We start from the raw sequence: 18,902 nt of genomic DNA, 5'->3' as shown, positions 1-18,902 counted from the left end.
GTGTTTGAGCTAATTTAATCTTTAACAATTTCGAGTTACATCATTACTATTAATTAAGTGATTGTTTATTTTAAAAAATTCCTAAATGTTAAATTGAATAAAAAGATTATAAAAAAAAGATTATGTTATATTTGAAAATATGAAAGAATCCTGTGATGACATATATGTTTCAATATATATGTATTACCTTTTTTATTATTTTTTTTCTTGTCAAGTACGAGGGGGTTTTTTTAGGCTGGAGTAAAATGTGATGAAACTTTTATGGGATTCCACTGTCGAATTCCTCTGCTGGATCCAAACAAAAGCGTGGAGAATTTTTTGAAAACCACAAAAGCAAAAACAACAAGGATAGGACATGGAAAATTTGTGTTTGTACCTAGAAAACGTTTATAATATATATTATATAAAATTACAGTGACAATTTTTTGTAAATATATATTATATAAAATTTCAAAAATATAATTGGATTTTTAACTTGCTGGCAAATTCTTTAAGTCTATGTTTGTGCAAATATATACATCTTTACTTTATATTACATTATTAAACTTGAGCACTAACTAATTTTGATATGTCAATGTGACTCCAAAATTTGTTTATAGTTTTACTCTTCTTAATATTTTTTATCTATTTTTTATAGTGTACGTTTATTTTATATCTAAAAGTACAAACTATCTCAATAAAATCTTATCTGATATTTAAATATCATATATATATATATATATATATATATTATAACATTACAGTGATAATTTTTCGTAAATATATATGATATAAAATTTCAAAAATATAATTGAATTTTTAAATAGCTGGAAAATTCAATATATACATCTATACTTTATATTATATTTGATGTGGTTTTGCTAAACCGGGTGCCCGGGCTGTCAGAATAGTGAAAGAGTGGGTGTCCGGTGAGCCAACTTGTGGCTAAGGGCTTTGATGACTCTTTGTATAAACAATCTTTTGTTTAATATAATTTACACTTTTATTAATGGCAATGACTTTATCTTTCTTCATATTGTTATATTGTGATATACTATTGTTGTTTTGATAAAGACCTTGAATATACTATAGTGTATGTAAGATGTGGTAGAACATGGAGATGTCTATCATGAAACACATCTTATAGTCACTGTATATTCTAAACTGTTCCTAGTCGATTGAGCCGTCCGATAATAAGGATAAGGATCGCTCGAGTTTGAGACTAGCATTTGCGATGCGGAGTACCACGTTTCATTGGTAAGGAACATAGAGATGTTCGCAGCATTCAAATGGATATTCATATGATGAATGATCGAACTACCCTATCCGGACTTTCCAAGTGGTTATCACTTATAGAGTGGATAAAGTCCGCGGTTTTGGTTGTACACCATTAGTCCTTACTACTTGAAACATCATTGAGACTCTATATACTAGTACTGTGCTTTGACTCGTTTACCGACTCTATTGGGGTCATCAGGTGTCGGGATTGGGTACAGTTACAACACATATAGGAGTCGATGCTTTGTTGTCAAGGATTCACCACATACTTGCGAGTGTGGATATCCTATGCGATCTGAGGAGATATTAGTGTGACGAATCTCTGGCCAGAGTACATGATGTGATTTAAGAAATGGTTTCTTAGTAGCACATGCGATGTCACTATTTGATCTTCAAGATGTATTGCATAGTTATCGAATCTCGAGCGACTCTCGATATACCAATGGTTGTTGATTCGATCGGGATATTTGGATGAAGGGACCGTACTGTACGCTAACCAAAATCTATTGGTTCTTGTAGGCACTATCAGTGATACCTAGGGAATCATGGGGCGATGTTGCTAGGCGCTCTTACCATGATTCGATGGGCAAGTCGGAAATTGTTGTTCCGAGTCACAAGGAGTTGTGAGCCCACGGCTAGCTGTATCCCTGAACCATTGAGGGTCACACAGTGTAATGGATTTTTAATCCCCGTTGAGATAGTTAAATTTAAAGAGTTAAATTTAATAAAAAAAGAAGTTGGACTTCTTAATTTTGAGTAGAGGAGTAAGATTTCCTAAAATGACATAGGGATGAGCATTTTTGGAAATCACTGAATTCGGATTCAGAAAAATTTATCTTGACTTTAAAAGGTGCAGAAATGGTTTCTGTGCACATTGGTGAAATCGGTTTATCAATCGGAGTCACGATAAATTTTATATTAATTTCTGAACATGCGGGCTTTGCTTGTCGGGCTTGAACTTATGACTAATGGGCCCTAAGCTGTTAGTGGCCTACATTATAAATAAGTTATTGCAGTACAGAAATTACATACAACAGGTCACAAAATTTTCGAAAAACCCTAGTGATTTTCCTCTGAAGTGGCAGACCCCTCTCCCCTCTGCTCGGCAAAATCCAGTCTGTGAATTTTGAATTACAGTATGGTTTAACGGATCAAATTCGTTAATCTCTTCGTAGAAACTTCTGATAGATTTTCTAGTGCAATCTATCAGAGGGATTAAATATCCGTTCGTGGACCTGATTGAAGAACAGTTCGTCCATCAGTTCCAGGGATATACAACAAGAGCAGAGCAATCTGTTGGTGTCCAAAATCTCGATTCGAGATTGAAGGTAAAAATTTATAATTGTTATTTAATTTTTAAACACACAATTTAATCGTAAGGTTGATACCTATTATGGAATCGTTCCATACAAAATTTTAAACTTCCGCTGCACCGGGTATCAATCCTAATTGATCTGATCGCCGCGTTATCCAACAGTGGTATCAGAGCCAGGTTGCTCAGATCAAGCGATTAAATTAATCGATTGTACAAAAATTTTTAGGCCTCGGTTTTTGAAACAAAATAAATATTTAAAAAAAAAAAAAAAATTCGGGCAAAAACCCGGGCAACGATTGGATCGCTGCCCGGGGGGGGGGGCAGCGATGGTCGCTGCCCGGCCCGACCCCATTAGGGCGCGGGAAGCTCGGGAATGTCCCGGGCGGCCCGCGGGAAAAATTAATTTTTTAATTTTTAAATTAAATTTTAATATGTTAAAATTCTATTTTTGGTCCGATCGAAAATTATTTTTGATTGGTCCACGAGGCGTCGGATCGAATTGTTCGAGTCCGAAAATTTTAAAATTGATTTTTGGATAAATTTGAATTTTTGGAAAATTTAAATATTTTATCCGTTAAATTGAATTTTGAAATTAATTATTTTTGGTACAATTGATGATAAGATATGATCTTATGGATATATTGAGTAAAATATGATTTTATGTATAAAATTGGATTTTATAGATAAAATATGATTTTATTTGATAAAAAGATAAAATATGATTTTGTATATAAAATATGATTTTATGTATGAAATATGATTTTATCCTTTTAAATTTAAATTGCCATTGCATGTTATCCAATAAATTAATTTTGAATTAAATGTTATTGGATAAGGATGATCGATTGCCATGACCAATTTTGTAGGTGTATGTTAGGAATTTACATTTGTTTTTATTGTTGTTGGTTTTATTAATGGGCCTGGTTTATGGCCCAATATGAATTGTCATATGTAATAAAAGTGGGCTTGGTTTATGGCCCGTTCCCACCCCTTAAAAATGTATCCCCTACTTGTCATTGTTATTTATTGTAAATACATTAGATTTAGTGGGAGATCAAGATTTGAAGACGGTGGTGGGCCCAGCAGACAATAAAGACAGAAGAAATGTAAATTGGAAGCTCAATGTAATAGGATTGCATTGCATACTGCATATTACCTAGGATTGGACTAAGACTCGTGATTGGCAACCACGGGTCGATTAGAAATGGAATTGATCATCCTATATAATATGTGATATTATAGTTGTATGCATGTTTTAGACAAAATTGTGTGAATTCGACAAGCATACAAAATTTTAAAAATGATGAGACAAATTTTTATAATTAAAATCCCTCATTTTAAATATGATTTAAAATTGATATCAAGATAAATAAAGGAAATTTAAATTTGTTTAAATGTTCCTACCTTCCATCAACGATCAATGTATGAGATGCTACCCGCGGATACGGTCCGGCTCATATTATTGGGGGGCCCGTTCGTCGGAAAGCTGTACATTGGATCGACACATGTTGTAAGTTGGGTGGAACTCCCATGGGATCGGCTCATATTATTGGGGGATCCACATGGCGACCGTCCATCACAACTTAATATTGATGGGTCATCTTGACATGTCACAATAAACGGCGTCATATTATTGGGCCCTTATTGGACATGAGGTAAAAACATGGAGGTTGCTTTGGAAGCAATTGGGCTCTACCTTTTGAAAATTATGGTTGGCTGATATTATTCGGGACCATAGTTTGTCAATTGGACTCCATGTTCTCACTAAGGAAAACAGTTTCCCGTTTTCACTAGAGGGTAGTGAAATCGTTAAAATAGTGGGAGTGAGATTCATAAAATAAATTTCGCCTATTTTATGTCTTAGTAAATTGCTTAAACAATCACTGATATTTGTCTGTTTCTTTTCAGTATTTCATAAGATGAATTCGCGTAATCCACTTTTCTCGATCCTCGAACAAAATAAGTTGACTGGCGCAAACTATACGGAATGGTTCCGTAAGTTGAAGATTTTCTTGACTTCGGAGAAGATGCTCTACGTGTTAGAAAAATTTCCTCCGAAGGAAGCACCAGCTGACGTAAGTCCGGAAGAGTTAGCCAAACTTGATACATGGTGGGACCATGATATCAAGACCAAATGCTATATGCAAGCCTCGATGTCTGATGAACTCCAGAGGCGATTTGAGGACACCGTGAATGCTGCTGACATTCACGTACAACTCAAGGAACTTTTTGGGGCTCAATCGAGGGCTGAAAGGTTCGCTACTGTAAAGGAGCTAATGACGTGTCGCATGCGTGAAGGGACTTCGGTCCGTGATCATGGGGTACGAGTGATTTGGCTCATAGAGAAGTTGGTAACCCTTGATTTTGTGTTGGAGCATGAACTCAACGTGGACCTACTACTTCTGTCTCTTCCTTCTTCGTTTGACGGATTTGTGGTGAATTTCAAAATGAACAAGATAGAAGTCTCCCTTGAAGAGATGGTCAATATGCTTGTGACATATGAATCCACATTAAAGAAGGATAAACCGGCTTTCTTGGTGGGCTCCTCTTCTTCTGCTAAGAAGGGGCCAAGTACAAAGGGTAAGAAACGTTCTGCCCCACCCAAGAAAATCGAACCCGAGAAGAAGTACAAGACAAAGGCTTCAAACATGGAAAAATCCAAGGATGTTTGCCATTACTGCAAGAAGCCCGGTCATTGGAAGCGTAACTGCAAGGAATATCTAGAGCAGTTGCGAACTGCGAAGGGTATGTTCTATATTGAAATAAATGTTTCACTTAATACTACTTCTTGGGTATTGGATACCGGATGTGGATCTCACATTTGCAATGATTTGCAGGTGATGACAAGAAGTCGCAGGCTTAGAATGGGTGAGACCCAGCTGAGGCTCGGAAATGGTTCCAGAGTTGAAGCTAAAGCCGTGGGAGATGTTTATTTAATTTTGCAGAACGGTTTTAAGTTACTTTTGAGAGATGTTTTATTTGTTCCGGATTTGATTAAAAACATTATTTCTGTTTCTATGCTTGATAGAGATGGTTATTCTTGCAATTTTGTGAATGGGATTTGCAATATTTACAAGAATGAATGTTTAATTGGAAATGGACAACTTGAAAACGATCTATACAACTTAAAACTAAAAGACGTTCCAATAAATTATGTTGATAAACCGGCAACAACAAACAAAAGGAAAATCGATAGTCAAAACCCGGCAAACCTTTGGCATGCTAGGCTAGGTCATATTTCCTCAAGGAGGATGAACAAGCTAGTGGGAGAGGGCATGTTTGATATGTATGATATTAACTCTCTATCTACTTGTGAATCCTGCCTGAAAGGAAAAATGACTAAATCTCCTTTTAAGGGGAAACCTGAGCGTAGTCAAAATCTGTTGGATTTGATCCATACAGATGTTTGTGGTCCATTTAGAGTTGGTACTCAATATGGCCACACCTACTTCATTACCTTTACTGATGATTATTCTAGGTATGGGTATTTATATTTAATGAAATATAAGTCTGAAGCATTTGAAAAGTTCAAAGAATTCAAGGCTGAAGTAGAAAACAAGCTAGGTAAAAGTATTAAAGCACTTCGATCGGATCGAGGTGGAGAATACTTGAGTACCGAGTTTTTGGACTATCTGAAAGAGAATGGGATTCTCTCTCAGTGGACTCCTCCTATGACACCTCAGCTGAATGGTGTATCGGAGCGTCGTAATCGAACTTTGTTGGATATGGTTCGATCCATGATGAGCTTCACTGAGCTTCCACCTTCGTTTTGGGGCTACGCGCTTGAAACGGCGGTATTGTTGTTGAACAACGTCCACACCAAAGCAGTGGACAAAACACCATACGAGTTATGGAATGGCAAAGCTCCTAAGTATTCGTACTTGAGGATTTGGGGATGTCCTGCTTACGTGAAGCAGACAGTGGGAGATAAGTTGGATAGTCGATCCACCTTATGTTATTTTGTAGGGTATCCGAAGAATTCAATCGGATATTATTTCTATCATCCTGCTGAAACAAAGGTGTTTGTTTCGAGGAATGCCACCTTCTTGGAGAAGGAGTTCTTATCGGATAAGAAAGGCGAGATGATGGAACTCGAAGAAATTCGAGAAGAACCCGAAATACAAAATAATGATCCTACACCTCAGGAACCATTGATGGACACGCCTATACTTAGAAGATCCGAGAGGACTTCTAGACCTCCTATTCGATATGGTCTTCTTCTTGAAGGGGATCAAGATGAACCCGATATTGGATGTGATCCAAGAAACTTCAAGGAAGCAATTTCTGATGCGGATTCAAATTTATGGCTTGAAGCTATGCAGTCGGAACTAGATTCGATGCATACAAACCAAGTTTGGTCTTTAGTAGATCCTCCCGATGGAATTGTTCCAATAGGGTGTAAATGGATCTACAAGAGAAAGCTTGGGCCTGATGGTAAGGTATTGACCTACAAGGCGCGATTGGTGGCGAAAGGTTATACTCAAAGACAAGGAGTTGACTATGATGAAACTTTTTCACCAGTTGCAATGTTCAAGTCCATAAGAATCCTTATTGCCATAACTTCTTGGTATGACTATGAGATATGGCAAATGGATGTGAAGACTGCTTTTCTTAATGGAGACATTAAGGAAGAAATCTATATGAAGCAGCCTGAGGGGTACACATCCATGGGAAGCGAGCATAAGGTATGCAAGCTTCAGAGATCAATTTATGGTCTAAAACAAGCATCAAGAAGTTGGAACCAAAAATTTGATGAAACAATAAATGATTTTGGTTTCATCAAGAACCCGGAGGAACCATGCGTGTACAAGAAAGTAGTTAAGGATGCTGTGACATTCTTAGTACTTTATGATGACATCCTACTCATTGGGAATGACGTAGGGATGTTGCAGTCAACAAAGATATGGTTATCAGGTAGATTCTCGATGAAGGATTTGGGTGAGGCATCCTATATTCTTGGGATACAGATCTATAGAGATAGATCTAAGAGAATGATAGGACTCACTCAATCAACCTACATCGACACCATATTGAAACGGTTTTCAATGGATGGGTCCAAGAGAGGACATCTACCCATGTGTCATGGAGTTTCTCTATCCAAGTCTATGTGTCCCAAGACGGATGAAGAGATAGAGAAAATGACACATGTACCATATGCGTCAGCCATAGGTAGTATCATGTATGGGATGATATCTACCAGATCGGATGTAGCATTTGCTCTGAGTGTCACGAGCAGATATCAAGCTAATCCCAGTCAAATGCATTGGAAAGCCGTGAAGGACATTCTTAAGTACTTACGAAGGACTAAGAATATGTTCATGGTATATGGAGGAAGAGAACTAAAATTGGAAGGCTATACCGACTCTAGCTTCCAAAGTGACGTGGATGACTCGAAGTCAACCTCTGGATTTGTGTTCATGCTCAATGGCGGTGCTGTCTCTTGGAAGAGTTTCAAGCAGGACACCACAGCGGATTCCACCACTGAAGCAGAATACATTGCAGCATCAGCTGCTGCTAAAGAGGCCGTTTGGATGAGGAATTTCGTCCAAGAGTTGGGCGTCATTCCTGAAATTGTTGGTCCAGTCCCGGTGTACTGTGACAACACGGGTGCCGTTGCTCAGGCAAAGGAACCAAGGTCTCATCAAAGATCCAAACACGTACTGAGGAAATACCACATCATCCGGGAGATTGTGGAAAGAGGAGACATCACTATCGAAAGAGTGGCCTCTGCAGACAATATCGTTGATCCACTTACTAAGCCCTTGCCAGGACCATTATTTGACAAACATCGCGAAGCAATGAGTCTACGTAGTATGACTAGTTGGCTTTAGGGCAAGTGGGAGATTGAAAGAGTAGGTGCCCGGTGAGCCAACTTGTGGCTAAGGGCTTTGATGACTCTTTGTATAAACAATCTTTTGTTTAATATAATTTACACTTTTATTAATGGCAATGACTTTATCTTTCTTCATATTGTTATATTTTTATATACTATTGTTGTTTTGATAAAGACCTTGAATATACTATAGTGTATGTAAGATGTGGTAGAACATGGAGATGTCTATCATGAAACACATCTTATAGTCACTGTATATTCTAAACTGTTCCTAGTCGATTGAGCCGTCCGATAATAAGGATAAAGATCGCTCGAGTTTGAGACTAGCATTTGTGATGCGGAGTACCACGTTTCATTGGTAAGGAACATAGAGATGTTCGAAGCATGCAAATAGATATTCATATGATGAATGATCGAACTACCCTATCCGGACTTTCCAAGTGGTTATCACTTATCGAGTGGATAAAGTCCGCGGTTTTGGTTGTACACCATTAGTCCTTACTACTTGAAACATCATTGAGAGACTCTATATGCTAGTACTGTGCTTTGACTCGTTTACCGACTCTATTGGGGTCATCAGGTGTCGGGATTGGGTACAGTTACAACACATATAGGAGTCGATGCTTTGTTGTCAAGGATTCACCATATACTTGCGAGTGTGGATATCCTATGCGATCTGAGGAGATATTAGTGTGACGAATCTCTGGCCAGAGTACATGATGTGATTTAAGAAATGGTTTCTTAGTAGCACATGCGATGTCACTATTTGATCTTCAAGATGTATTGCATAGTTATCGAATCTCGAGCGACTCTCGATATACCAATGGTTGTTGATTCGATCGGGATATTTGGATGAAGGGACCGTACTGTACGCTAACCAAAATCTATTGGTTCTTGTAGGCACTATCAGTGATACCTAGGGAATCATGGAGCGATGTTGCTAGGCGCTCTTACCATGATTCGATGGGCAAGTCGGAAATTGTTGTTCCGAGTCACAAGGAGTTGTGAGCCCACGGCTAGCTGTATCCCTGAACCATTGAGGGTCACACAGTGTAATGGATTTTTAATCCCCGTTGAGATAGTTAAATTTAAAGAGTTAAATTTAATGAACAAAGAAGTTGGACTTCTTAATTATGAGTAGAGGAGTAAGATTTCCTAAAATGACATAGGGATGAGCATTTTTGGAAATAACTGAATTCGGATTCAGAAAAATTTATCTTGACTTTAAAATGTGCAGAAATGGTTTCTGTGCACATTGGTGAAATCGGTTTATCAATCGGAGTCACGATGAATTTTATATTAATTTCTGAACATGCGGGCTTTGCTTGTCGGGCTTGAACTTATGACTAATGGGCCCTAAGCTGTTAGTGGCCTACATTATAAATAAGTTATTGCAGTACAGAAATTACATACAACAGGTCACAAAATTTTCGAAAAACCCTAGTGATTTTCCTCTGAAGTGGCCGACCCCTCTCCCCTCTGCTCGGCAAAATCCAGTCTGTGAATTTTGAATTACAGTCTGGTTTAACGGATCAAATTCGTTAATCTCTTCGTAGAAACTTCTGATAGATTTTCTAGTGCAATCTATCAGAGGGATTAAATATCCGTTTGTGGACCTGATTGAAGAACAGTTCGTCCATCAGTTCCAGGGATATACAACAAGAGCAGAGCAATCTGTTGGTGTCCAAAATCTCGATTCGAGATTGAAGGTAAAAATTTATAATTGTTATTTAATTTTTACACACACAATTTAATCGTAAGGTTGATACCTATTATGGAATCGTTCCATACAAAATTTTAAACTTCCGCTGCACCGGGTATCAATCCTAATTGATCTGATCGCCGCGTTATCCAACAAATAGCTAGGTGGGCCTGATGAGTTAGCCGGGCTGGTAAGAATGATGAATAGGGGTTGAGCTTAATACATTCCTCAAGGACAAAGACACTTCTGCACAGGAAAAATATATCAGAAGCATGTTAGTGGGGCGCCGGAAGGTTTTTCAGCGAGGCCACTCCGATGCTTAAGTCAGACTCAGATATGGAGTGGGCTTAGAGAAAAGTAGTATAAAATATAGTGCTTTTGGACTTGAGATGAACGCACCTTTACTAATACCTGTGGCAAAGTATTTATAGGCCTTGAAGTGAAAGAGTCACTCCGTAATTTCAGGGTAGTGGCCACGATTTGAATCATGGGTACCAGGACTAACCACGTCTAACTGTCACGAGTGATCAAGCTAGGATAACCGAAGTCATGGCAACCTGTGGAACATGCTCCCGAAAAATAGGCGTTGACTGGGTCATGAAAACTTGGTCTTTTCGGCCTCATAAATTCACCCGAGATGGGCTAATTCTTTAACCCCGAGCTGCCAGCCCGACCCCGTCAAGCCTTACTTATTCTCTTACGAGGAACAACCCTGACGTTCCTGATTTCTCGAGACCCTGATACCTCTGCCTTGTTGGGGTATCACCACTCCTCCCCAAAATAATCGGGTTAGAGCCTTGCTCGTTGTCCCGAAGATCATCCTGATATCCCTGCACTCCTGGGACCCTGATACCCTTGCCTTTCCGGGGTATCATCACATCTTCCAAAAATAGTCGAGCTAGAGTCTTGCTCGCTGTCCCGAGAAATAACTTTGATATCCCTGCCTTCACAGGATTATAGCATCCTTGCTTATTCTGTGGAAAAACTCTGAATTTCAAATTTCAAATTTTAAACTCGTTAGGGATGATGTTATGCGTGACGCCAGCCCTAGAATGTAAAGTGACAGGCGGCATTTGTAAGAGTGGGTGCCCAGTGAGCCAACTGTGTGGCTATGGGCTTTGTTGACTCTTTGTATAAACAATCTTTTGTTTAATATTATTTACACTTTTATGGCAATGACTTTATATTACTTCATATTGTTATATTGTGATATACTATTGTTGTTTTGATAAAGACCTTGAATATACTATAGTGTATGTAAGATGTGGTAGAACATGGAGATGTCTATCATGAAATACATCTTATAGTCACTGTATATTCTAAAACCGTTCCTAGTCGATTGAGCCGTCCGATAATAAGGATAAGGATCGCTCGAGTTTGAGACTAGCATTTGCGATGCGGAGTACCACGTTTCATTGGTAGGGAACATGGAGATGTTCAAAGCATGCAAATGGATATTCATAGGATGAATAATCGAACTACCCTATCCGGACTTTCCAAGTGGTTATCACTTATCGAGTGGATAAAGTCCGCGGTTTTGGTTGTACACCATTAGTCCTTACGACTTGAAACATCATGGAGACTCTATATGCTAGTGCTGTGCTTTGACTCGTTTACCGACTCTATGGGGGTCATCAGGTGTCGAGATTGGGTATAGTTACGACACATATAGGAGTCAATGCATTGTTGTCAAGGATTCACCACATACTTGCGAGTGTGGATATCCTATGCGATCTGAGGAGATATTAGTGTGACAAATCTCTGGCCAGAGTACTTGATGTGATTTAAGAAATGGTTTCTTAGTAGCACATGCGATGTCACTAATTTGATCTTCAAGATGCATTGCATAGTTATCGAATCTTGAGCGACTCTCGATATACCAATGGTTGTTGATTCGATCGGGATATATGGATGAAGGGACCGTACTGTACGTTAACCAAAATCTACTGGTTCTTGTAGGCACTATCAGTGATACCTAGGGAATCATGGGGCGATGTTGCTAGGCGCTTTACCATGATTCGTTGGGCAAGTCGGAAAGTGTTGTTCCGAGTCACAAGGAGTTGTGAGCCCACGGCTAGCTGTATCCCTGAACCATTGAGGGTCACACAGTGTAATGGAGTTTTAATCCCCGTTGAGATAGTTAAATTTAAAGAGTTAAATTTAATGAACTAAGGAGTTGGACTTCTTAAATAAGAGTAAGGGAGTAGGATTTCCTAAAATGACATAGGGATGGACATTTTTGGAAACCACTGAATTCGGATTCAGGAAAATTTATTTTGACTTTAAAACGTGCAGAAATGGTTTCTGTGCACATTGGTGAAATCGTTTCATCAATCGGAGTCACGATGAATTTTATATTAATTTCTGAACGAGTGGGCTTTGCTTGTCGGGCCCCAGCTTATGACTAATGGGCCCTAAGGTGTTAGTGGCCTGCATTATAAATAAGTTATTTCAGTACAGAAATTACACACAACAGGTCATTATTTTGAGAGCAATTTTCGAAAACCCTACCCTCTCTCTCAAACATATTTCGGCCGCCCCCCTTCACTCTGCCCGAGAAATTCCGGTCTGTGATTTTGAATTGCAGTCAGGAATAACGAATCAAATTCGTGTATTCTCTTCGCAGAAAACTTCTGATAGATTTTCTAGTGCAATCTATCAGAGGGATTAAACCTCTGTTCGTGGACCTGATTGAAGGCGTTCATCGGTTCCAGGGAGAGACAACAAGAGCAGAATTGTTCTGTTGGTGTCCATTAATCTCGTTGCGAGATTTGAGGTAAAATTTATTTAATTGTTATTTGAATTTTACACACACGTAATTCAATCGATGAACGGTTGATACCCATACCATGGAAACGTTCCATGAAAATTTTTTAAACTTCCGCTGCACCGGGTATCAATCGTAATTGGTCTGGGAACTCGCCAGTTTTCCAACAGTGGTATCAGAGCCAGGTTGCTCAGATCAATCGATTGAATAATCAATTGTACAAAATTTTTGAGTCTCGGTTTATGAAACAAAATAAATATTTTTAATAAAAAAAAAAAAATTTTCGGGGCAAAACCCGGACAGCGATTGGATCGCTGCCCGGTGGGGCAGCAATTGTTGCTGCCCCGGGCGGCGCACGGCGCCGCCCAAAGGGGGCGCACGGCGCCGCCCAAGGCGGCGACTGTCGCCGCCCAGGGCGGCGCACGGCGCCGCCCAGGGCAGCGCTGTGCGCTGCCCAGCGCAGCGTTGGGCGCTGCGCAGGGCAGCGCTCGGCGCTGCCCAGGGGCGGCGCTCGGCGCTGCCCAGGGGCGGCGCTCGGCGCCGCCCAGGGCAGCGCACGGCGCCGCCCAGGGGCGGCGCCAGGCGCTGCCCTAAGGGGGCAGCCGGGCTGCCCCCGGCCCGCGCCCCGGGTGCGGGCCGGCCCGGGAGTGTCCCGGGCGGCCCGCGGGAAAAATTATATTTTAATTTTAATATTTAAAATTTTATTTTTGGTCCGGTCAAAAATTGTTTTTGATTGGTTCACGAGATTTCGGATCGAATTGTTCGAGTCCGTAAATTTTAAAATTGATTTTGGATAAATTTGAATTTTTGGAAAATTTTAATATTTTATCCGTAAATTGAATTTTGAAATCAATTATTTTGGTACAATTGATGATAAGATATGATCTTATGATATATTAGATAAAATATGATTTTATTTGTAAAATTGGATTTTATAGATAAAATATGATTTTATTTGATATGGAGATAAAATATGATTTTATATGTGAAATGTGATTTTATATATAAAATATGATTTTATCTTGTTTAAATTTGAATTGCCACAGCATGTTATCCAATAAATTAATTTTGAATTAAATGTTATTGGATAAGGATGATCGATTGCCATGACCAATTTTGTAGGTGTATGTTAGGAATTTACATTTTGTCTTTATTGTTGTTGGTTTTATTAATGGGCCTGGTTTATGGCCCGATATGAATGTCATATGTAATAAAAGTGGGCTTGGTTTATAGCCCGTTCCCACCCCCTAAAAATGTATCCCCTACTTGTCATTGTTATTTAATTGTAAATACATTAGATTTAGTGGGAGATCAAGATTTGAAGATGGTGGGCCCAGCAGACAATGAAGACTGAAGAAATGTAAATTGGAAGCATATGTAATAGGATTGCATTTGCATACTGCATATTACCTAGGATTGGACTAAGACCCGTGATTGGCAACCACGGGTCAATTAGAAATGGAATCGATCATCCTATATAATATGTGATATTATGATTGTATGCATGTTTAGACATAAATTGCGTGAATCCGGCAATGCATGCAATAAATTAAAAATGATGAGACAAATATTTTTATAAATAAAATCCCTCATTTTAAATATGATTTAAAATTTATATCAAGATAAATAAAGGAAATTTAAATATTGTTTAAATGTTCCTACCTTCCATCAACGGTCAATGTATGTGATGCTACCCGCGGATACGGTCCGGCTCATATTATTGGGAGGGCCCGTCCGTCGGAAAGCTGTACATTGGATCGACAAATGTTGTAAGTTGGGTGGAACTCCCATGGGATCGGCTCATATTATTGGGGGATCCACATGGCGACCGTCCATCACAACTTAATATTGATGGGTCATCTTGACATGTCACTTTAAACGGCGTCATATTATTGGGCCCTTATTGGACATGAGGTAAATACATGGGGGTTGCTTTGGAAGCAATTGGGCTCTACCTTTTGAGAATTATGGTTGGCTGATATTATTCGGGACCATAAGTTTGTCAATTGGACTCCATGTTCTCACTAAGGAAAAAGTTTCCCGTTTTCACTAGAGGGTGGTGAAATCGTTAAAATAGTGGGAGTGAGATTCATAAAATTAAATTCGCCTATTTTATGTCTTAGTAAATTGTTAAACAATCATTGATATATGTCTGTTTTTCCTTTTCAGTATTTCATACAATGAATTCGCGAAATCCTTTATTCTCGATCCTCGAACAAAACAAGCTGACTGGCGCCAACTATACGGAATGGTTCCGGAAGTTGAAGATTGTCTTAACTTCGGAGAAAATGCTCTACGTGTTAGAGAAAGCACCTCCGAAGGAAGCACCAGCTGACATAAGTCCGGAGGAATTGGCCAAACTTGATGCATGGTGCGACCATGACATCAAGACCAAATGCTATATGCAAGCCTCGATGTCTGATGAACTCCAGAGGCGATTTGAGGACACGGTGAATGCTGCTGACATTCACACGCAACTCAAGGAACTTTTTGGGGCTCAGTCGAGGGCTGAAAGGTTCTCTACTGTTAAGGAGTTGATGACGTGCCGCATGCGTGAAGGGACTTCGGTCCGTGATCATGGGGTACGAGTGATTTGGCTCATACAGAAGTTAGCGACCCTTGATTTGGTGTTGGAGCATGAACTCAATGTGGACTTGCTGCTTCTATCTCTTCCTTCTTCATTTGATGGATTCGTGATAAATTTTAATATGAACAAGATAGAGGCCACCCTTGAAGAGATGGTCAATATGCTCGTTACATATGAATCCACACTTAAGAAGGATAAGCCAGCTTTCTTGGTGGGCTCCTCATCTTCTGCTAAGAAGGGGCCAAGTATGAAGGGCAAGAAACGTTCTGCCCCACCCAAGAAAGTGGAACCCGAGAAGAAGCAAAAGACAAATGCTTCAAACGATGGAAAATCCAAGGATGTTTGCCATTACTGCAAGAAGCCGGGTCATTGGAAGCGCAACTGCAAGGAGTATCTTGAGCAGTTGGGAACTGCAAAGGGTATGTTCTATATCGAAATAAACATGTCACTTAATACAACTTCTTGGGTATTGGATACCGGATGTGGTTCTCACATTTGCAATGATTTGCAGGTGATGACAAGAAGTCGCAGGCTTAGAATGGGTGAGACCCAGCTGAGGCTCGGGAATGGTTCCAGAGTTGAAGCTACGGCCATTGGAGATGTTTGTTTGATTTTGCAGAATGGTTTTAAATTATTGTTGAGAGATGTTTTATTTGTGCCAGATTTAATTAAAAACATTATTTCTATTTCTATGCTTGATAGAGATGGTTATTCTTGTAATTTTGTGAATGGGATTTGCAGTATTTACAAGAATGAATGTTTAATTGGAAATGGACAACTTGAAAACGATCTATATAATTTAAAACTAAAAGACGTTCCAGTAAATTGTATTGACAAACCGGCGACAACAAACAAAAGGAAAAACGATAGTCAAAACCCGGCAAACCTTTGGCACGCTAGACTAGGTCATATTTCCTCAAGGAGGATGAACAAGCTAGTGGGAGAGGGCATGTTTGATATGTCTGATATTAACTCTCTACCTACTTGTGAATCCTGCCTAAAAGGGAAAATGACTAAATCTCCTTTTAAGGGGAAGCCTGAACGTAGTCAAAATCTGTTGGATTTGATCCATACAGATGTTTGTGGTCCATTTAGAGTAGGGACTCAACATGGCCACACCTACTTCATTACCTTTACTGATGATTATTCTAGGTATGGGTATTTATATTTAATGAAATATAAGTCTGAAGCATTTGAAAAGTTCAAAGAATTCAAGGCTGAAGTAGAAAACAAGCTAGGTAAAAGTATTAAAGCACTTCGATCGGATCGAGGTGGAGAATACTTGAGTACCGAGTTTTTGGACTATCTAAAAGAGAATGGGATTCTCTCTCAGTGGACTCCTCCTATGACACCACAACTTAATGGTGTATCGGAGCGTCGTAATCGAACTTTGTTGGACATGGTTCGATCTATGATGAGCTTCACTGAGCTTCCACCTTCGTTTTGGGGCTATGCGCTTGAAACGGCGGTATTGTTGTTGAACAACGTCCACACTAAAGCAGTGGACAAAACACCATACGAGTTATGGAATGGCAAAGCTCCTAAGTATTCGTACTTGAGGATTTGGGGATGTCCTGCTTACGTGAAGCGGACAGTGGGAGATAAGTTGGATAGTCGATCCAGCTTATGTTATTTTGTAGGGTATCCGAAGAATTCAATCGGATATTATTTCTATTATCCTGCTGAAACAAAGGTGTTTGTTTCACGGAATGCCACCTTCTTGGAGAAGGAGTTCTTATTGGATAAGAAAGGCGAGATGATGGAACTCGAAGAAGTTCGAGAAGAACCCGAAATACAAAATAACGATCCCACACCTCAGGAACCATTGCTGGACACGCCTGCACCTAGAAGATCCGAGAGGACTTCTAGACCTCCAGTTCGATATGGTCTTCTTCTTGAAGAGGGTCAAGATGAACCCGACATTGGATGTGATCCAAGAAGCTTCAAGGAAGCAATTTCTGATGCGGATTCGAATTTATGGCTTGAAGCTATGCAGTCAGAATTGGATTCGATGCATACTAACCAAGTCTGGACTTTAGTGGATCCTCCCGATGGAATTGTTCCAATAGGGTGTAAATGGATCTACAAAAGAAAGCTTGGGCCTGATGGTAAGGTATTGACCTACAAGGCGCGATTGGTGGCTAAAGGTTATACTCAAAGGCAAGGAGTTGACTATGACGAAACCTTTTCACCAGTTGCAATGTTCAAGTCCATAAGAGTCCTTATTGCCATAGCTGCATGGTATGACTATGAGATATGGCAAATGGATGTGAAGACTGCTTTTCTTAATGGAGACATTAAGGAAGAAATCTATATGAAGCAGCCTGAGGGGTACACATCCATGGGAAGCGAGCATAAGGTATGCAAGCTTCAGAGATCAATTTATGGTCTAAAACAAGCATCAAGAAGTTGGAACCAGAAATTTGATGAAACAATTAAAGACTTTGGTTTCATCAAGAACCCGGAGGAACCTTGCGTGTACAAGAAAGTAGTTAAGGATGCGGTGACATTCTTAGTACTTTATGTTGATGACATCCTACTCATTGGGAATGATGTAGGGATGTTGCAGTCAACAAAGATATGGTTATCAGGTAGATTCTCGATGAAGGATTTGGGTGAGGCATCCTACATTCTTGGGATACAGATCTATAGGGATAGATCTAAGAGAATGATAGGACTCACTCAATCAACCTACATCGATACCATATTGAAACGGTTTTCAATGGATGGGTCCAAGAGAGGACATCTACCCATGTGTCATGGAGTTTCTCTATCCAAGTCTATGTGTCCCAAGACTGATGCAGAGATAGAGAATATGACACATGTACCATATGCGTCAGCTATAGGTAGTATCATGTATGGGATGATATCTACCAGACCGGATGTAGCATTTGCTCTGAGTGTCACGAGCAGATATCAGTCTAATCCTGGTCAGATGCATTGGAAAGCCGTGAAGGACATTCTTAAGTACTTGCGAAGGACTAAGAATATGTTCATGGTTTATGGAGGACGAGAACTCAAACTGGAAGGCTATACCGACTCTAGCTTCCAAAGTGATGTGGATGACTCGAAGTCAACCTCTGGATTTGTGTTCATGCTCAATGGCGGTGCTGTCTCTTGGAAGAGTTCCAAGCAGGACACCACAGCGGATTCCACCACTGAGGCTGAATACATTGCAGCATCAGCTGCTGCTAAAGAGGCCGTTTGGATGAGGAATTTCGTCCAAGAGTTGGGCGTCATTCCTGAATTTGTTGGTCCAGTCCCGGTGTACTGCGACAACACGGGTGCCGTTGCTCAAGCAAAGGAACCAAGGTCTCATCAAAGATCCAAACACGTACTGAGGAAATACCACATAATCCGGGAGATTGTGGAAAGAGGAGACATCAGTGTCGAACGAGTGGCCTCTGCAGACAATATCGCTGATCCACTTACTAAGCCTTT

The sequence above is a fragment of the Henckelia pumila genome, chromosome 4 (genome assembly GCF_033568475.1).
Source record: "Henckelia pumila isolate YLH828 chromosome 4, ASM3356847v2, whole genome shotgun sequence".
NCBI classification, from domain to species: domain Eukaryota; kingdom Viridiplantae; phylum Streptophyta; class Magnoliopsida; order Lamiales; family Gesneriaceae; genus Henckelia; species Henckelia pumila.
This window is presented reverse-complemented; position numbering follows the sequence as displayed.